The sequence below is a fragment of the Homalodisca vitripennis genome, chromosome 4 (genome assembly GCF_021130785.1).
Source record: "Homalodisca vitripennis isolate AUS2020 chromosome 4, UT_GWSS_2.1, whole genome shotgun sequence".
Classification (NCBI taxonomy): domain Eukaryota; kingdom Metazoa; phylum Arthropoda; class Insecta; order Hemiptera; family Cicadellidae; genus Homalodisca; species Homalodisca vitripennis.
In genome coordinates, this window is record NC_060210.1 from 13078749 (window position 1) to 13102296 (window position 23548).

A 23548-nucleotide genomic window follows, 5' to 3' on the forward strand; every position below is an offset into this window, starting at 1 on the left:
CTGACTTATAGAAGCTCACACCGTTTGGTCAATTCAAGCTACTGGTAAACTGAGACCTCTATCAGTCAACTTCCTGTAAAAGCTCCCCAGCTCTGGGAGATACCGGCATTTGGAGGGTCCTGACTTCTGGCAGTTCGCTGCAATTTGTCGATATGGGTTACTGGTAAACCGATACCTGTCACAGGTACCTTTCTTTGGAAGTTCTTAGCCTCTAGGAGCTTTTACCTCAGAGAGTTCCTAACGTGTGGAGCAAATATAATAATTACTTTCTTTGTCGTATTAATATTAAAACTAATTTTTAACGAACTTAGGATGTTGATTGTTGTTTTTCATTGTTATTAAAATGTACTCTGGTTGATCTTAATTTTTATGTCTAAGACAAACTATCTACCCAAAATAAAAATAAGATGGTAGGACAAAGGCAATAAATTGCTCAGCATTTCTAAAATATTTATAAAGCACCCTAGCTTTTTGGTTACTTCTATTTGACAAAAGTTTGCAATAAATTGTTTTAAGTTTATTTTGTAAATAATCGATACTGCTACAAACACACACATATTTTGTAACCTTTTATTACAGTTATGAGAATAAACAAGTTGGCTCTTTCTCACAGTCTCAAGTTGAGAACATGTTTTTCCACTCAAGAGCGCAGTTCTGATGGGGTTTCCGAGTCTACAGTATTGAGGAACACTTTAGATACTACGTAGTGATTTCGCTTCTGTATTGAATTATTTAATATTTTTTTACTGCTAGATCTAGATTTGGAGCAAAAGCATTTATAGTTTCAGTTATAAAAATTTAACAAAGTTGTTTTTATTGGTTGGTTTAAGCACCAAATAATTAGAAAATTTCATTAGATTTCCTTTAAAATCAAGCAGTGGTTTTTAAAGATAATACTAAATTTCCTAGGCAATAAACTTATATTCTAGTAATATTTTTAATAATACAGGGTGGTTATAAATTATTGTACACATTTTAAGATTGAATAAATAAATAACCAATCAACTTAAAAACATGGGAATTGTTTTATTAAATTGTAAATTTAAAACAGTTTTATATACTGACTGAAAATTAATAATTGTACACATTACAATAATTATAAAAAGTAGTTTTAAAAAGAAAGTAAAAATGTCACTTAAACTGTGGGTGTAAGGTATGATTCTTCTTAATGACTTGTGTTGTGACATAGTCAGCTGGTTAACAATGGATCTTTCCACACCAGCTGTTAATTACAGTTGACTAAACAAACACTAAACTAACCTCAGTATCAAAATGGCTAGTGTGCAAGAAAAAACAAGGTGTGTTCTTTGGTTTCATGAAAGCAGATCTGTAATAACTGTTCAAAGAAGGTTTCGTTTATAGTATGGCCGCAATCCTCCGAGTAACAATTCTATAAAACGCTGGTATAGGCAGTTTGAACAGACGGGAAGTGTCCAACATAGAAAATGTGCTGGTAGACCTCCAGTTTCTGAAGCTATTGTTGATCAAGTAAGAGAATTGTTTAAGAGGAGCCCTGGTAAGTCTACTCGGCGTGCAAGTTTGGAATTAGGATTTCCTCGATCAACAAGTCTTAAAAATTTTGCACAAACACCTTAAGCTCCATCCATACAAAATTCAGTTATTACATGCATTTTGATTGGAAAATACAGTTGTTGATTGTCGACTCTGACACACGCGTATATGTTTCGACTAACAAATCAAGGTCAAATGACCTTAAAAAGTCGACAAATCGTTTAGTGGCAGGATCATTACAGCTGCTATAGCCTCAGGCACAAGGACTGGTCCCGCGGAAGTGGACTCAAACAATATCAGCTCTACAGGTTGCACCGCCGCTGGAGAAGGTGCCGCCGAGCAGTTTTTCAGCTTTAACCGGTTTCCTATATAAATATTTTTCATCTTATTTAGATTTATTAGCTTTTTACATTTATTGGTTTAAATCGATTTCTTCTCCCTAAGAACAGTATGCACATCGTTTAGGTCCTCTTGAAGGTTTCCTATGGTTGAAACTGAAGACATATGAATATGATATAATATGCGATAAGGCTTAGTTTGGTGAAAATGGTGGGATTTTTGAATATATTTAGTTGCTTTTAAAAGCTTTGATTGCAATATCATTTTTTGGTCTCTACTTTAAGGTTCATAAGGTCCCTTTAAACTTGTTACTTCTTTCTTATGTATATTATTCTTTCATTGGTTGAATTAAATTCTTCAAGTGTGGTAGGCGTCTTGTCTTGCATCTTACAGATACATTTCCTATATGGAGGCGTCAAATTAGGAGAAAACTTTTACTCGTGTTCTAAGATAGCCGAATATCTTTTTGTATGGCACTGTCGAGAGTGGATTTCATTTCTTTTTTTGATGTGATGTCTCACATTTCAGGGGTATGTTTTCATTCATTACAATACAGTCAGATGTCTGGCGCTGTCAGTGGAATGTCTGTGTTATTTAATCCTCCAATTGTACGATTCGTGACAACTCTGGAATTTCAGTGGTCAACACCTGCACCGGGGTGATGGGTCCGGAGTGTCGGACGCGGTAGTGCTGGCGCTCTCAGACGCGGGTGACCACCGGGCAGGCGTGTATCAGAGATCTAATAGTCACAGGATGTAGCCCATCGTGTGTATCATTTTGAGGCTTGGGTAATATCCTAATTTGTTTTACCGATGCCGTACAACTTCCTTCAAGACAACTACAAAATACATGGTCTTTCTCTAAATTTATTGTTTGTTCAAAGTATTTTGTTTCCTATTTTTGTTTGTTCAACCGTAATGTAAACGCTCATTGATATAACATTCTTAAGTCCATTATTAAATAAATAAGTGATAAATCGTTAATAAATAAAAAAGCAGATAGTTAATATATAAAACAACAATAAATAGGACAATTACATATACATTAAAAACAGTCAGCATTATGGAAAAAGTGTTTATAAAGTATATTAAAACTTTCCCTTACTGAATAATGTTAAGAATATTAATTTACAAATTGGGTGACAAAAGTTCATCTCAGCCAGGTGGATACGACCTGAGGACCCTAAAGCTTTGTATCAGACACGCAATAACTACAGTATATTTATAGTTATGTAGCACTTTACTCAGAAGTGTCGTCAACTTAGGTTTAGTGCAGTTTTCACGTTTAACCTGATTTGACTATGATTGAAAGACTTTTCCTGTTTGTTCAACATTTTTTAGTCAGCATATTTACTTTTTACTGAGTAAAAATGGCAGTAAAACTTACTATCTAAGCCCTCATTTATTTTCTTCGGCAGTGCGTTATAGAAGCTAAGGATTCTGAAACTTGCTCTTGATCATATTACGATAACACGATCCCGCATACATTAAAAAGTTTCATCGTTTATCAATTTTACTAGTTCAATAAATATAAAGATTAATTTGTTAATTTTAAACTTAGGTTACAAAAAGTATTCAAAATGTAGATAGTTGTGTTGTTTTTTAAATACCTCTTTATTTACTCTTACTCTTCATTTATAAGTATCATTTATAATTTTATAACTAATACAACTCAATATTATTTTCATTTTTGTCATAAAAATAACTTGGGGTGATTTATTTACATTACTTATTCATTGATATTTTAATATAATGTATTGAAAACAGGCGTCTATGTTGCACAAATCCACTAATAAATGGTTTATAAACGCTTACATCCTCACGGAATTCGAATTGTTACACGGTATAACTAATAAGTTACTACAAAATAAATTAATTTTGCTATCTAAAGTAAAAATCAAATACAAACTTCGTTTCGTACATTTAAAATTATTAAATTTGTGCAATGAAACGCATATGTCTTGCAGATTGTTATTTTTTCAATACGACAATCAACTACAACATAACTTGACAGTTTATAAACATACGTAAGCTTGCAAATGCATGCAAGGTGTTGAATGAGTATGTAGGCTTCATCCCAAAATGTATCGTCCTGTCTTTGTCACTGTGAAGCTCATTTTGTGTATCTGTATCGTGGTGACATATTTCTGACTTATTTAATCTAAAACGTTTATGATTTGAGAATATTTATACAGTATATTAGTGTAAAATACTTTAAATTTTATTAGTCTAAATAAAGCTGTATGTGTAACTCATTCACTGATTATTACAAAGTTATGATCATGGCGTATAAGCCCTAGAATCTCATTGTTAAGCCACAAAACACTTGCATAGTTAAAATTCCATCGATTTTCAAGTTAAAAATAATGTATGAGCCCGATAGCAGCTGAATGATTAGGGGTACTTCAAAATTATTTTTACTATCTATTAGAAAATGTTGTAATCTGCAAATAACTTTAAATATAATTTTCTAGTATATGAAACAATCGACAAAATAACGATTAAAATGAAAATTAGTAGATGAGGGCTATAACATTTTAGAAAACCGCAGTGAGAACTCGGTCGATTAGAGGCATTGTTGAAAATCTCTAATGGACAATGAAAGTTGGGAAATATTTCAATATATAAAAACATATTTAAAGATAAATAATTAGTGACTCTATATACTTACATAAGAGATGTACAATCATTGTTGAGATCTAAAGTCACGTGATCACACTACTTAACACAACAATTGCGTATTACGATATCAAGTGATGTTCGCACGCTTCCACCTGTTGCCTTCCAATCATTGATGTTAACTTGTATAGTGATAAGGGATGAACGAGCACTGATGGGATCTAAAGTCACGTGAACACACCACTTAACACAACAAGTGTGTATCACGATCTCAAGTGGTGTTCGCACGCTTCCACCTGTTGCCTTCCAATCATTGATGTTAACTTGTATAGTGATAAGGGATGAACGAGCACTGATGGGATCTAAAGTCACGTGAACACACCACTTAACACAACAAGTGTGTATCACGATCTCAAGTGGTGTTCGCACGCTTCCACCTGTTGCCTTCCAATCATTGATGTTAACTTGTATAGTGATAAGGGATGAACGAGCACTGATGGGATCTAAAGTCACGTGAACACACCACTTAACACAACAAGTGTGTATCACGATCTCAAGTGGTGTTCGCACGCTTCCACCTGTTGCCTTCCAATCATTGATGTTAACTTGTATAGTGATAAGGGATGAACGAGCACTGATGGGATCTAAAGTCACGTGAACACACCCACTTAACACAACAAGTGTGTATCACGATCTCAAGTGGTGTTCGCACGCTTCCACCTGTTGCCTTCCAATCATTGATGTTAACTTGTATAGTGATAAGGGATGAACGAGCACTGATGGGATCTAAAGTCACGTGAACACACCACTTAACACAAAAAGTGTGTATCACGATCTCAAGTGGTGTTCGCACGCTTCCACCTGTTGCCTTCCAATCATTGATGTTAACTTGTATAGTGATAAGGGATGAACGAGCACTGATGGGATCTAAAGTCACGTGAACACACCACTTAACACAACAAGTGTGTATCACGATCTCAAGTGGTGTTCGCACGCTTCCACCTGTTGCCTTCCAATCATTGATGTTAACTTGTATAGTGATAAGGGATGAACGAGCACTGATGGGATCTAAAGTCACGTGAACACACCACTTAACACAACAAGTGTGTATCACGATCTCAAGTGGTGTTCGCACGCTTCCACCTGTTGCCTTCCAATCATTGATGTTAACTTGTATAGTGATAAGGGATGAACGAGCACTGATGGGATCTAAAGTCACGTGAACACACCACTTAAGACAACAAGTGTGTATCACGATCTCAAGTGGTGTCCGCACGCTTCCACCTGTTGCCTTCCAATCATTGATGTTAACTTGTATAGTGATAAGGTATGAACGAGCACTGATGGGATCTAAAGTCACGTGAACACACCACTTAACACAACAAGTGTGTATCACGATCTCAAGTGGTGTTCGCACGCTTCCACCTGTTGCCTTCCAATCATTGATGTTAACTTGTATAGTGATAAGGGATGAACGAGCACTGATGGGATCTAAAGTCACGTGAACACACCACTTAACACAAACAAGTGTGTATCACGATCTCAAGTGGTGTTCGCACGCTTCCACCTGTTGCCTTCCAATCATTGATGTTAACTTGTATAGTGATAAGGGATGAACGAGCACTGATGGGATCTAAAGTCACGTGAACACACCACTTAACACAACAAGTGTGTATCACGATCTCAAGTGGTGTTCGCACGCTTCCACCTGTTGCCTTCCAATCATTGATGTTAACTTGTACAGTGATAAGGGATGAACGAGCACTGATGGGATCTAAAGTCACGTGAACACACCCCTTAACATAACAAGTGTGTATCACGATCTCAAGTGGTGTTCGCACGCTTCCACCTGTTGCCTTCCAATCATTGATGTTAACTTGTATAGTGATAAGGGATGAACGAGCACTGATGAGATCTAAAGTCACGTGAACACACCACTTAAGACAACAAGTGTGTATCACGATCTCAAGTGGTGTTCGCACGCTTCCACCTGTTGCCTTCCAATCATTGATGTTAACTTGTATAGTGATAAGGGATGAACGAGCACTGATGGGATCTAAAGTCACGTGAACACACCACTTAACACAACAAGTGTGTATCACGATCTCAAGTGGTGTTCGCACGCTTCCACCTGTTGCCTTCCAATCATTGATGTTAACTTGTATAGTGATAAGGGATGAACGAGCACTGATGGGATCTAAAGTCACGTGAACACACCACTTAACACAACAAGTGTGTATCACGATCTCAAGTGGTGTTCGCACGCTTCCACCTGTTGCCTTCCAATCATTGATGTTAACTTGTATAGTGATAAGGGATGAACGAGCACTGATGAGATCTAAAGTCACGTGAACACACCACTTAACACAACAAGTGTGTATCACGATCTCAAGTGGTGTTCGCACGCTTCCACCTGTTGCCTTCCAATCATTGATGTTAACTTGTATAGTGATAAGGGATGAACGAGCACTGATGGGATCTAAAGTCACGTGAACACACCACTTAACACAACAAGTGTGTATCACGATCTCAAGTGGTGTTCGCACGCTTCCACCTGTTGCCTTCCAATCATTGATGTTAACTTGTATAGTGATAAGGGATGAACGAGCACTGATGGGATCTAAAGTCACGTGAACACACCACTTAACACAACAAGTGTGTATCACGATCTCAAGTGGTGTTCGCACGCTTCCACCTGTTGCCTTCCAATCATTGATGTTAACTTGTATAGTGATAAGGGATGAACGAGCACTGATGGGATCTAAAGTCACGTGAACACACCACTTAACACAACAAGTGTGTATCACGATCTCAAGTGGTGTTCGCACGCTTCCACCTGTTGCCTTCCAATCATTGATGTTAACTTGTATAGTGATAAGGGATGAACGAGCACTGATGGGATCTAAAGTCACGTGAACACACCACTTAACACAACAAGTGTGTATCACGATCTCAAGTGGTGTTCGCACGCTTCCACCTGTTGCCTTCCAATCATTGATGTTAACTTGTATAGTGATAAGGATGAACGAGCACTGATGAGATCTAAAGTCACGTGAACACACCACTTAAGACAACAAGTGTGTATCACGATCTCAAGTGGTGTTCGCACGCTTCCACCTGTTGCCTTCCAATCATTGATGTTAACTTGTATAGTGATAAGGGATGAACGAGCACTGATGGGATCTAAAGTCACGTGAACACACCACTTAACACAACAAGTGTGTATCACGATCTCAAGTGGTGTTCGCACGCTTCCACCAGTTGCCTTCCGATCATTGATGTTAACTTGTATAGTGATAAGGTATGAACGAGCACTGATGGGATCTAAAGTCACGTGAACACACCACTTAAGACAACAAGTGTGTATCACGATCTCAAGTGGTGTTCGCACGCTTCCACCAGTTGCCTTCCGATCATTGATGTTAACTTGTATAGTGATAAGGTATGAACGAGCACTGATGGGATCTAAAGTCACGTGAACACACCACTTAAGACAACAAGTGTGTATCACGATCTCAATTGGTGTTCGCACGCTTCCACCTGTTGTCTTCCAATCATTGATATTAACTTGTATAGTGATAAGGGATGAACGAGCACTGATGAGATCTAAAGCCACGTGAACACACCACTTAAGACAACAAGTGTGTATCACGATCTCAATTGGTGTTCGCACGCTTCCACCTGTTGTCTTCCAATCATTGATGTTAACTTGTATAGTGATAAGGGATGAACGAGCACTGATGAGATCTAAAGCCACGTGAACACACCACTTAAGACAACAAGTGTGTATCACGATCTCAATTGGTGTTCGCACGCTTCCACCTGTTGTCTTCCAATCATTGATGTTAACTTGTATAGTGATAAGGGATGAACGAGCACTGATGAGATCTAAAGTCACGTGAACACACACTTAACACAACAAGTGTGTATCACGATCTCAAGTGGTGTTCGCACGCTTCCACCTGTTGCCTTCCAATCATTGATGTTAACTTGTATAGTGATAAGGGATGAACGAGCACTGATGAGATCTAAAGCCACGTGAACACACCACTTAACACAACAAGTGTGTATCACGATCTCAAGTGGTGTTCGCACGCTTCCACCTGTTGCCTTCCAATCATTGATGTTAACTTGTATAGTGATAAGGGATGAACGAGCACTGATGAGATCTAAAGCCACGTGAACACACCACTTAAGACAACAAGTGTGTATCACGATCTCAAGTGGTGTTCGCACGCTTCCACCTGTTGCCTTCCAATCATTGATGTTAACTTGTATAGTGATAAGGGATGAACGAGCACTGATGAGATCTAAAGTCACGTGAACACACCACTTAACACAACAAGTGTGTATCACGATCTCAATTGGTGTTCGCACGCTTCTGCCTGTTTCCTTCCAATTATTGCTGTCAACGTCACTACCAAATTGGGAAAACATTGAAGTGTTTATGTTTGTAATCAGAAGTATTCCAAATGGTATGTTGCTTAAAAAGTTAAAGATAATGTAAGTAGTATATTTTATGGCGGAGTATATGGATAAGGCAAGATAACTTCTTACAAAATGCAAAAACTTCTATGCAAAATACCCTAACTATAACAAGTAGTGAGTTTTTTTTTAGTTTTAAAAAGCACTCCCTACGTATTTTCTTACATAAAAATAAATATCTCCATTGTGTATAAATTCATACATGTCCGAGCAACAACATACATGTGTAGTATTGTGTATGAGACCCAGGTTTTGACGTTGCTTAAAAGTCAACCGTTCCGAGATTGTAAATATATTGCTTATCATATTTGAAGTATATAAATAAACACCTTGTATTATCTCTAGGAAACAGTTACGTTACAGTTTATTGTGACAAAAAGTACGGAGAGCGAAATTATTTAATTTAAGAGATATGTCTTTATGTTGCATGAACTTCAACAGTATACACCATTACCGTGGTATAGGATTGTACCGTTATTTAAAACCCCTGAAAAGAATATTAAGCATATTTACGCAAAGAATATAAAAAGGAGGTTAATATTTAAAATAAATTAATTATCTCTCAAATTTCCTTTGATGAATTAATGTTCTCTTCAACAAGTATATTAAAATATTATTTAATTTTTGTTGATAGACATAGTAGGCTGAACTATTAAAAGGAAATTCGCGTTATGGTATAAAAATACCGAAGAAATGGAAATAGCTAAAACACTAATAGTCGCATTTCAATAAAAATAAAGATCTAATACTGCAAACTTGTCTCAGAGGACATAAAAAAATCATTAAAAACCACAGTGAAGTAGTCAAAGTTCATTTGCTATTCTTTCTTGCATTCTCAACCATATTTATAGTATTTTTAAAAAACATTCTTAAAATAACTCTTTATCATGGTATTATTATATACCAATATGCCATATCAAATGTTGTCACGTTTTTTATATACATTACTCACTAGTCTTATAACTAAAAAAGTGACAAATATCAAGGGCTTTACAAACTTCTTTGTATAGAAAAAGGCACATATAATACAGATAAATAAAAACTCTAAGTATGTTATGTTATCCTACATTTGAAATAGTTCAGTAGTTTGTACTAAATATAGGTAGTTATTATAATATAGGATAAATATTCTTGCAAGGATCACGAGTCAATAAAAAAATTTCCGTTCAATTAGGCATATGCATAAAATCATGCTTAAATGATGTTCTATAGTTTTCAATTGCATAATTTCGGAGTCATCTTTTTTAATTCTGAAGAATTAGCAACTTTTTGTGTAAATGATATTATTTATTGATACATTCATTTATATATATATATATATATATATATATATATATATATATATATATATATATATAATATTTCAACATTCAAAAAATATTAGAATAGAAGAACGCATGTCTTGTGGATTTGGAATACACGGTGTAAGAGGACAAAAATAAATATACAGCAGAGCTGTTCAGTCCGGTACTCAAGGAACAATAAACCTTCCGGTTTACAGCCTTGCGACTTGACTGTTTACTGAACAACTGTTTAAGTTCTGTCCAGTCATGACGATAGGGTTCGGTGCTGAGTTTCTGGACTCTCTCTATAATTAATTAATTCATAGCGTTCAGGACATAAATTAATATGCAGCAGAGATATTCAGTTCGGCTCTCAAAAACCATCAAACTTTCCAGTTTACAACCTTACGTCTTTTTCTGTCTACTGAGCACTAAGTTCTGTCCAGTCCTCCCGATGTGGTAAGTGCCGAGTTACCGGACTCACTCTAATACTTAGCCTTTTAAACTATAAATGAATATAAAGCAGAGCCGTTAAGTCCAGCATTCCAGGAACAATAAAACTTCCAGTTTACGACATCGCGACTTAGCACTAAAGTACAGTATGTCCAATTGATATGTTCGGATTGAGTCACGAGCTGTTGGAATTTAATCTTATTTATCTTTATGTCTAAAAGATTAAATCTTATGAAGAATTCGTGTTTTGATAAGGTGTTTGTGAATACATTTAAAATATATAAATGACTTTAATTTCATTAAACTATACAATTAAAGCTGAATTTCCCTTGTAAAAACACTTCTATGTACCTTTGAATGTCAAACATATTTTCTGTTTGCGTAGTATGAGAACAGTTTTTAAACCTAAACTTGTGTATGGTTAAGCATATTTTAAGGTTGTTGTTTTAATATATTATACTGTTTAAAAATAATAAGTTAAAGGAAATAACATAGACACAATTTATTTCTTTTTAAACATTTACTAGTCTAGGAATGGTCTAATAATGTTTTTTTTAAACGTATTTTTTATTCGGAAAACTTAAGTTTCATAATTTGTGAGATCTACACAAGTAAATCTTGCAAGGTTATTTTAACAGAATTTTAATTGCTCCTTTGTAATTAAATACAAATAAAATCCTCCTTTAACTAAAATCAAACAGTTCTTATGTAGTTGATTACATTTTAAATTAAATTTTATAGGAGTTTAACTGTATATGTATTTATATATGTGAAATTGTGATTTAGTACTTTGTAATTTTTGTTAATAAATTCCTAAGATATAAAGGTAAAGTCTCAATACAGCTATTTACAATTATTAGATGCAGGATTTTAAGTCTATATGTCAGTAAATGTTTTAGGCAGAGAGAAACAAATTAAATGATTCCAACCACTTGAATGGAAATATAACCACGTAATACATAAATATAAGTATATTTAAAAAAAATTACATCAACTAATTTAAACCATGCAGTTGGCATTAACGAGGATTTAGCAATTAAACATAATTAATTAATAGAGCCAAATGTACCCGTCCGGGCAACATACTGTACATGTAAACCCAAACTGTGCACCTGATACTGACATAATGACGTATGACCTGTCTATCAATGACGTCAATAGTGTTCCTCGTAGTGATTATCAGTATTTGGTAAGTCACTTGCACACATGTAATGGAGTGACGTGTGATGTACCGTCAGAATGTGATTTGACACTGAAAGGTTTTACTTGTCTTCCATACGCCAGTGAAAACTATACACAAGTTCCTCATCCTAATTCTATATTTCTGTGGTAATATTTACGTACTTTTGTTCCTTGATTTATTATCTCATTCAAGTGAAGACGTAGAGATTTACGTCCTACTACATCATTACATCAAAATATGTCAGACGGGATACTTTGCATCCACTTCACAGATTACGAAAAAATCGATTAGAATAGAATTTGTACAGCCCATAGGCAGTTAGAGAAGATAATGTTCCAGCCAACTGAGTGACATGGTACAAAACGCACAGAAATTTTCCATAGGTAAACATCGAACAAGATCTTGTCTGTGTATAAAAGAAGTTGACATTTTGAATTTTTTCGAGATATGTTGTAGATAGTTATGCTACGCAAACGCTTAGCCAAATCGCATAGAGGTACATATATATCATTAAACATGACTGTTTGTGTAGTAATGAATTTACATGTAAGATTCCATAGCTAAGATCGTTCTGTCCAACAGAAAACACGGCCAGGAAGACCGAAGAGGAATTTTTCCAAAACCATTAGTATCAACGAAATATCCAAATATAAATTTTACAACTCATTTTTCCAAATACCAAATTGACCTATAGGTTTAACTTAGCATGCATATTAATCCCATGGAAGGGCACACACACTATAAAAATAATCCATACAAGCAACAACGTCCATTGAGCTCAAATTCGAAATTGCGGGATATTCATTACTCAGGGGTAAACAATATCAACAAAGAGCAAAATTACTACAACACAGATATCGCGGTGTGGACTACAGCGTTAATTTAATTAACTCTGACAAATAATTGCATAGACTGTTTTTACGTCACTTATTTCGCCCTAACTAAATTATAATATAAATTCATAAAGAAAGAAGGTTGTAATTTTTATTTTCTTAATTATCCATGTATGCAAAGAAATATTTTGTCTAAAATAATATTATCAATAATATTTGGTTAACGTTTATTATTTAATATTACGTTACAATTGTGCTATTGCTTAATTTCAGAAATATGAAACTTTTAATGTAACCACTTTAAATATGTAATTAAATGCGTCATACAATTTTAACAATAAAACAAAAAATATATTACAATATATTTTTAATTTAAAATTTATACTTAGGATATATGCTTAATTTTTTGTATACAATGTATTGCAAACGTTAAAGTATAATTTATATAAGGTATAATTTTTTTAATTTTCTAGTAAAGATATTATTCCCATGAATAAAATTACCGCCTTATAAAGATTTAATTAATTAAATATACAAATTCAGACTTTATAATATATTTTTAAAGGCATATATGTAATACTATTTCTTAAATGACGTGTTTTAAGAAGTATTACTTAGAATTTATTTAAGTATCAAAATGTTTATAACGACGTAATGGAAAACACGAGAGAAAATTACAACGAAAAGGAAGCTTTGAAGTGATGAAATACTTCAAGTGTAAGATTCTTACTTGCGTGGGCTCTTGATTTCATACTTAATTAAACAGAGGCTATATATCGCTTTAATTTGTTTTATACTGTACAGCCAAGTATGAAATTGCTGTATACCAAATATAAAAATATGACATTTTGCAGGGTATAACTTTTATTTTCTTAATTATCCATATAGGCTATGCAAAGAAATATTTTGTCTAAAATAATATAAACAATAATATTTCGTTTACGTTTATTATTTAATTAATGCACGATTACAATGATAAGATTTTACTTTTTACAAATAGCGCAATATTGGTAAGAATAATAAACAGTTTTACTACAAGAGCAAGTGTGTATTTTGTGTAAAAAGATAAACATATTTGCTCTTTTGGTATTTGTCATTAATTAAAGTAATAAATTTTTACATTGTATTTAGCTGATTAATACGATAAATAAATGAGAAACATCAAATGTTCATAACAGTTTATATCATTGATCCATTATTGTAATATAAAAAGGTACATCGTATTACAATATATTGCAATTTGTACTCGTGATTGCCAGCTTGCGAAGTAGATTATTACTAATTTTATTATATATTAATTATTAACTATATAAAAAACAGTAAATCATCGAAAAATTTCTTATAATGATCCACTGGAAACACGGTGTGATTTATATTGTATTGTTTGGTTTAGATTACATATAAGAACCACAGCAACTATGTTGGAAAAAATGCATTATTTATAAAGTGGATGTTCTGGTAAATGGACGCAGTAGATTTTAAAACAGGTTCTGACTGTTGTTTTGCTTAACCTACTTTATTTATACTGTCAGGGCTTACAACCGTTCTGAATATTTACACTCCCAGGCACCCTTGCACGTCCTTGCAGTTTATAGAAGAAACACTGGCGTTTACTTACTGTACTGCAATAGACAATTTTTGATATTTAATTTGTTCTTTTATAATTTAAATACACAATGAGCCAAATAAAGTTTTTTTATTGTAATTTTTATCAAATTTCAATGGTATTGGTATATACTTGTGTTTAGTTGTTTCATATATATATATATATATATATATATATATTTGGAGGGCGGAGCCCCCCTCCCCCGGCATTTTACAGAATCTAGCTTCGGGAAGGTCAATGCGTTTGGTCAATTCGTGCTACTTGTATACTTGAACCTATAACAGTCATAGTCTTGTGGATGCTACCAGACACTGACGTCTGGCAGCTCGCTGCATTTAGTCAAATCGGGCTCCTCGTGAACCCGGGCCTCTCTGGGAGTTCGTAGCCCCTAGGAGCTTTCACCTCAGAGATTTCATATTATTTGGAGCAAATATAATAATAACTTTCTTTGTGTTTTTAGTCTTAAAAATTTAAACAAACTTAGGATTTTGATGATGTTTTTTTTTCATTTGTATACTCTTACATCTAACTCTTCTTACTTGTTATTCTCTTACTCTTATTTTTATTGTACAACTGGTTGATGGTAATATATCTTTATAAGACAAAAAACTAACCTAACTGTGAATGAGATGGTAGGACAAAGGCAATAAATAGGTAAGTATTTTTAAAATATTTATAAAGCAAACATAAATCTTACTTATTTTTCTGTTACTAAAGCCTGCAATAAATTGTTGTATGTATATTTTACAAAAATTCATAATAGTAAAAGTCCACATATACGTATACTGTAACTTTGTATTACACTTTTAATACTGTAAGAGCTGCCGCTTTCTAACAGTCTCAAGTTGACAACATGTTTTTCCACTCAAGAGCACAGTTCTGATGGGGTGTCCGAGTGTACAGTATTGAGGAAAACTCTAGATACTACGTAATGAAGTCGCTTTTGTATTGAACTATTTTATAGTTTGTTTTATTGAAAAATATATTTTCTCAAAACTTAATCAGCAAAAAATTATTCAGAGGTGAGTATATTATATTTCAGTTGGAAAAGTATTTAAAAAGCTTTATATATATTATTAAATTATTATAAAAATTAAATTAACAAATTTTATATATTAACTTTTTTGAGCAGAATAATTCATAGTTTTAGTTATAAGAATGCAACAACGTTGTTTTAATTGGTTGGTTTTGGTGCTTATATTAATTGGTGAAATATTACTCGAATTTAATATCAAATTTCATGATGAAATTTTATATATACTAGTATGATCCAGGTAGTTATTTTTTATTTTCTTATGCATTATAACGCGAACTTGTGAACACGATAACTGTCGTAAGTTATCCAATATCTTGGCAAGACTTTAAATTAAAAGTGAATACATATACGTAGCTTCAATTCGTAATTCAGTTTTAACTCATGAAGCATTTCAATATGGCGGCTATTTGAATTCGACCAAAAATTTAAATAATTAAAATTAAAATAGTTAAATTGATTCCTACATGTATACTAACTAAACGTAACATCTTATAAATATATTAGGTAATTATAACAAATGTTTGTCATTTTAATTTTTTTCGCTATCTCTTAATTTTATAAGATGACTAATATTCTAGGTTTTAAAAGTGAATAGTTATATATCAGATAGTATGCAATATAGCGAAAAAACGTTTTAGAATTCTAAGGTAGTTAACGATAAAGTTTGCCTTTTAGTGCTTCGATATCAAGTAAGATGTCCAGGTAGCGGTACATTGATTGATTCCCAAAATTGGCCCAAAGGTAATTATATTTTTAACTTTTTTCGATATCCGTTAAATTTCAAGATGTTTAGAAGTCTCATAAATCTCCCAAGATTTCCATATCGTGGGCTTAAAAAGTTTCAATTATTATAAAACAGTATGGGAATAATTGTGAGCACGATGACTATCATAGTTCTTAATACATTCAGATTAAATAGTTTAGTTCTTTAGCCAATTCTAAGCAAAAAACACATTTCAAGATGGTGGTATTTGCATTCGGAATTTTTTTTATTCGGTATTTCGTAACAAGAATCGAAATTTATAATAATTTTCTTAATAATGTCAAGCAAGATTCATTATTTTTTTTTACTCTTAAGTTCTCAGAATGTTACCTATTTGAAATATTTAATTAAGAAATTGGACTAGTATAAGATATTATGTTAACAAACGTAATTTCAGATTAACTGCAATTAGTCTAGCCCCTGCTTTCACAAAAAATTTGTACATGCTTATAACAAATTGCCCGGTATGGTCTCAATATTATGGAAATTCTAAATGTTTGAGAGTATTACCATTTAATTAATAAGATAGTATTGTCAGTTAGTGTGCCGTCAGGTTTGTGCAAATTAAACATTTAAACTAATAACGAATCCTTAGTTTGACATTTAAAGATGATAACCACATGTAAAATTATTTTTTAATTCCACCATTCTGGAAATAATATTTTATTTGTAGAAAAGTGTGTTCTGCCTAATATTAATAACAATCATTCGTCCAAAATTTTAAAAATGGGGACATCATATTATTATAATACGTACTCATAGTTTGTTTCTATGAAATTACAAAATATTAATTAATGTTAAATCTCTTTTTGGAAATACTTTTGATTTTATTTTCGTCTTGCTGCATTATTTTTTCGTTTATAACTATATTCTTTTGAAGAGTTAATTTCATGCACGTATACAAATATTACAATATTATTTAACATAAAATAATGAAAATTTTTATTATGTCATATTACTCTTACCAATTGTGTATAGTTTTTAATTAAGAAATTCAGTTTTATGTATTTTATACTGCTGAAGACTGACAAAATACTAAGGCACAGCAGCTTCATTCACATTCCTGGATATACAGCCTCATCCCCTGGTAAGCAGTAACCTCACTCCCAAGAGATTGTCATATCCAGGGGCTACAACTTTACTCTCCGGCGAACGGTATTCACAAGATGTTGTACTAAATTGTTAGGACTCCTCGGGGATTGGTAAATCCAGGGGCTACAACTTTACTCTCCGGCAAACGGTATTCACAAAATGTTGTACTACATTGTTAGGACTCCTCGGTGATTGGTATATCCAGGGGCTACAATTTAACTCTCCGGCTAACGGTATTCACAAGTTGTTGTAACTAATGTAAGTGTTATTCGTTCACTGAAAATTTATGAAACTGAAATTTTACCTCATGAGAAGTGAATATTAAGTCCTTTAACTCAGCCAGACCAAAAAATTACAACTCCTGAAGTTTATATGCGAGTATGATAAATATATGTACCAGAATTGTAATTTAAGAGGCTTGAATAACAATGCAGTGTTTACGAAGAATTAAAAATTTTACCTTATATCTTTATACCTACCATTATTGTTTTCGGACAATCTAATTAAACTATTCACAAACTTATGCTAATGTTTCACTAAATATTTTTGTATAATTTGCGAGTAATTTTGTCTTCTGAATCATATTATATAGGGTTTCTAAGCTGCAGTGAAACTCTGTAGCCAAGGCTGGTTTCTTTGATCTCGCAGACAGTAATGGAATAGCAAAATTCTTTGTCATAGACTCAATAAGAGTTTATAGTATACGTTTCAATTAATCCAATGAAATGATATACATATAATAACAAAATAACTTTAATTGTGTAGAAGGGAACATAAATAGTAACGTAGATATAAAGGCATAATTGGTTTTAAAACGATGCATTCTAAAAATATTTAGAACAACAACTAAGATAAGTGTCATATACACGTAATTAAAATTATATGAAATTGCACACAGTTAGTTTGTTTTTGTACGATTCCTAATAGGGTATATTATTATAATAAATCGCATAAACGTTTTTTACTCTCTTTTACTTTCCGGCAAAGAAAATGCTATCTTATTTTCAATCCCAGATTGATCGCTTATTGTCACCAAACATCTATAACTATGCCTTTGTTTTCAGTGGGTATCATCTTAGAAGATAATAATTCTTTCTGTGTTAAAGTACCGAATAGTTTTACATAATTATCTTGTGATAAATAAAAACACTGTTACAACACCAAATTAGTTAATAATCAACCAAATAACTCCATGAATATTAACATGCAAATCAAGCATTAGCATTGCAGTGGCATCGATACTGCATAACTCCAAGGCATGCAATGGTTCTGTAGGTGCGTGTTTATGTTTGCTCACCTAAACCACTGCTAGCTCGACTTGCCCGATGAGGTTGTAGTAACTGGGCAGTCACAAACATTTAATTAACGTTGGGATTACACTCAATGCTGTAGTGAACATTGTATCAATTATAGCAATCTTAGTTTTTATTACGTTCGCAGGTTGGCTTTAAAATAACAATGTTTATAAATTAAAGAGTAATTACAAATAAACCCTGAGCAAACGGAAAAATACATGGAACTTGGAACTAAGAGAAATTTTAGATGATTACTGGTGTTATATCATTTCAAAAAAGAATTTAATGGTTACTTATGTCTGATACTATCAAAGACATAAATCATATAAATAATATATACACTCATCAGTAATTCTTCAAATTTCCGATATCCCAGTAAAAGTAAAATTACATTACAGTAAGTAATTTAGGACATTAAGTGACGTGACGTAAACAAAACAAAAATTTAACCATTTTAGTAAAAATTAAACACCCATAAACGTTAGAATTGTATTGACATACCCAAAATAACTATATTTATGTTTTTTATTCTTTCAATGTCCCAGTGTAGGAAGATTTAATTTGACTTTTGCACGTCTTACGCTGTCAACGGAAAATAAAAAACTATCATGCAGAAAACGACGCATTAGGGCTGAAATGAGTTTGGAAATCCCCAGAAGAACTAATAATAGATTTTGTTACTTCTCGCTGTCATAGGAAAGTTTAAGAAACAATATGCGTATTAAGTCCTACACGTACTAGTACCGGAAATGCCTTAGGCCGTTAGTAGTTACTTTTTCTCAAAAGTAGACTTTTCAGATAAGCCTATGTATATATTTTCTTGATAGGGACAATACGTAAAACGCTGACATGGCGCCTAAATTCATTAGTCTAAAAGTATAATGGGGACTAAGAATGATAGTAGTCGATTTTCGACTTTACAATCTATTTATGAATATATTTTCTGGATCAGGGCAACAATGCAAAGGCTTCACAGCACCAAAAGTAGATAATACCGGAAATAGATTACAATGGCTGGAAGTAGAAGCTCTTGTTGGTATTAGACCCTTAGACCAACATTCGCATTTACTTTGCTGATCGGGAGAAAATGCAAATGCTACTAAGGCACTGAGAATTATCAAGATAAATGTATGACTAAAGTAGGCTTTTCAGACCAAGTATATACATTTTTAACTGTAACAATAAGACACAATGGCGTGTAAAATACAATTGGTTCAGACTAGAAATGCTTTTTATCGCTAAATATGATGAATTAGTCAGTGGCAGTTTATTTTTCCTTTTAAACCCCTTGTACACAAAAATGTTTATTTCCGATTCTAAATAATGATGGGGATCCATGTATTATATTATAAGTGATTACATCAAAAATTACTATGCAGTTTCTGTTCCTCCACTCTGACGTAAAATATTTCAAGTGTTACCGAAATTGTTAGAAATATTTATTTAAAACATTATGTAAAGTAGTGGATAAATTTCAGTCGTATCAGTATATAAAAAAGAGAGATTAATATCGTTAGTTCTTAATCCTCTTTTATGAAGAGTCATATAGGATTCATATATCCAGAATATGTTGTTTACTTACTCCTATATATAACTCTAGTAAATTGTAACTATTTAATATATTTTAATAAATTCATATTATGAAATCGCTTATTCTAGTTTTGAACGTCGTAGGGGCAGTATGAGGTATATAAGATATAGGTAAATATAAATCATATAAAGAGAAACGATCGTTATTTATTTGGAAAACAAAAACTAATCAGCTTACGTGCTTTGTCCCACAGTTACGTCAATGTTTTGAAAGCGAACCGACAGAACGATCAGAGCTCCACCGTAGCGTAAACAAACCTTTCATTGCTATTACTTTAATTGAAACGCTGCCGAGACATTATTAACCAATGAATAGTCACTTTTCTTTGAAGTTATTCTGAGATAATCTACGATAAATTACGATGCATTATTGTTGAGCTGTAAATGAAGTACTTTGTATTCACACTTTATTCCATAGAAATAGTCTAGGAGAGAAGAGCCAATTTGCAGTTTATAAAAATACTGCTGATTTTCTTGAAATGAATAGAGCAATTGTTTCTAAGAAATAAGTCTATCGTCGGCTATGCTACTGTTAGTGTTGTCGAAATTTTAATATATCAAAAGGGTTACAAGTATCAAATGGTAATGTTATTCTCAGATTATCATTGTCCAATCTTGATAGACGTAAAAATGGCCGTCAAACTCGAAAATTATATATTTTACTCTCAGACAATTAGATAAAGATACAGTCAGTGGCAACTTTGGGGCTTTATTTTACTTTAGCTGATGCTTTTTTATTTCTTATTTTCCTGTTGACGATTCCCTGTAATGTGCAATCAATATTGTGTTACTAAGAAAGTAGATAAAAAACAAATCCAAGCGGTTATCACAGATGGTGATCTATTTTTAATAAATAAAACACTTTTTGCGTAGTTCTAAGTAAATTGTAATGTTTCGAGTATTTTATAAATCTGCCATAATTAGCTGAGCGTGAGCGAAGCGTATATTTGCAGGAATGAAAAATCTCTTTTCTGTCTTTCTGAATGTCTGCCCACACGATTTATTGTACACAAATTTGCCTATTTAATAAACATTTGTATTTTTATAGAAAATATCGAGTCTGATGATAGTGCATGTCGCTCAGTGGGATTTGGATAGGGAATATAATAATATAATATTCTAAAATGTGAAAAAGATAGACATTTTGGAAAATTAAGTAAGGATTTCTTATTATCCAGAAGACGTTAGGTCTAAGAAGCCATCTCTAACACAACCTGTGTACCAACGGCTTTTATTAGGAATTTAATATCGCCTAACTTCGGCTTATACATAACTCTAAGTTATATTTTGTTGTAGGTCATTCCAAGAGATTTGACTGAGCCTCATTGAAGCTTATCACTGAGTAGGCTAGCACAGTTTATGTTATGTAAAAATATTTATTTCAATATCTGGCTGACCGTCTGTCCGCAGAACATCTCAAGAATGGAGTTATCTATAGAAATGTTTGATCAAATTTTACCGAGGAGTGATGGCGCATTTTCATATGTTAAATGAAAAAATATTAATTTTTAACATTTAATCACTCATCATTCTATGGAACAGTATACAAAATGAGTCATTGAAACCTGTGATACAGATAATAGATTTAACTGCAAGAGAGACCGTTGCGTTGTAAGATAATATGCAAAGAGTGTTGTCACGGGTAATGATCACTTGTCGATACACTTGACATGCTCTCTAGTAGAGAGGCCAGCCTTGTTACCTAAAAATTCCCTTAACTATTGTGTTGGTCAATATTAACATATTGTGTACTGTATTGTAACACGAGCAGCATTGAGGGTTATAACGGGTAATGATAACTTGTCAATACACTTGACATATTCTCTAGTAGAGACGCTTCCCTTGTCAACTGGTAATTCCCTTAACTATTGTGTTGGTTAATATTAAAATATTGTGTTCTGTATTGTAACACGAGCAGCATTGAGGGTTATCACGGGTAATGATAACTTGTCAATACACTTGACATATTCTCTAGTAGAGAGGCAGGTCTTCTGTTGTGTTGGTCAATATTAACTTATTGTGGACTGTATTGTAACAAGAGAAGCATTGACAGATGTCACTTGTAATGCTCACTTGTTAATACACTTGACATATTCTCTAGTATAGAGGCAGGCTTTGTTACCTGGTAATTTCCTTAACTATTGTGTTGGTCAATATATACTTATTGTGTACTGTATTGTAACAAGAGCAGCTTTGAGGGCTGTTACGGGTAATGCTCACTTGTTAATACACTTGACATATTCTCTATTAGAGAGGCAGGCCTTGTTACCTGGTAATTCCCTTAACTATTGTGTTGGTCAATATTAACTTATTGTGTACTGTACTGTAACAAAAGCAGCTTTGAGGGCTGTTACGGGTAATGCTCACTTGTCAATACATTTAAAATGCTCTCAAGGGTAGGCCTTGTCACCCAATACTCGCTTTCTCTAAAGCATTGCTCTATAATGTGCGTTATATTGTAACATAAGGAGTAGAGAGGGTTAGCACAGGTAATGCTCAGTGATCTAATGCACTTAACATGCTCTCTAGTCAGATTTTACAAGTTAATTGTAAGAAGGAACCTAGTGGTCCTAACCGCCTCCTAAAATGAAGATTTTGAATAATCAATCAATCATTATTTAAGCTGTTGTTCATTATCAACATATTGTGTGTTTTTTACATCCTTCATCTAAGTCATCAGGTTCTGTCGTAATATTATATTATTGTATTGAATATTGTGTCCATATATTAAAAGTTGCATAACTTTCATAAAAATCTTAATAATGGCAATACTCTTTGGCTGTTTGTTGGCTGTTTAAATAAATAAATAAAAATGCCTTTATTGCAAGCGTTTCTCAGTATAACAACTGCTTTACAGAACAACTCTTGTCATATCTTACACTATTTACAATACTGGGAAATAAAAATAAAAACTAAAACCTATAGACTAAAGAAAACACCCAAACAAGACAAATAAATTACTGTACAATCATTTTTCTTAATTTACTTTTAAAAACAGTAACAGAAGTGTGTTTAAGGTTCTAGGGGAGGTCATTGTACAACTTTGGGCCAAAGTAAGAAAAGCTCCTCCTCCCAAATTCATGCTTGACTCTGGGAAAGTGAAGCAGGTCACCATGGCGGACACTGCGTTGAGAGACCTCCTCCCGAAATTGAAGCTTCTCGCTCAGGTACCGCGGCTCACCCAGCGCAAGTACCTTGTGGATCATGCCACATGTCAGGTTCCTGCATAAAGTTTCCATGGCGGACAAACTGACAGCATCTCGGAAGGGTGCCAAATGATCAAAGCGCCTCAAATTGAAAATGAATCGAACTGCAGAGTTTTGCAGTCTTTGAATCCGATCTATATCTCCCCTAGAGATATTGTTGCTGTATGCAGGATAGGAGTAATAAAATACAGATAGAACAAGAAAACTCATAAGCCGGAGCTTAGCGGATTATGGCAGCAGACTTCTAAATCTGT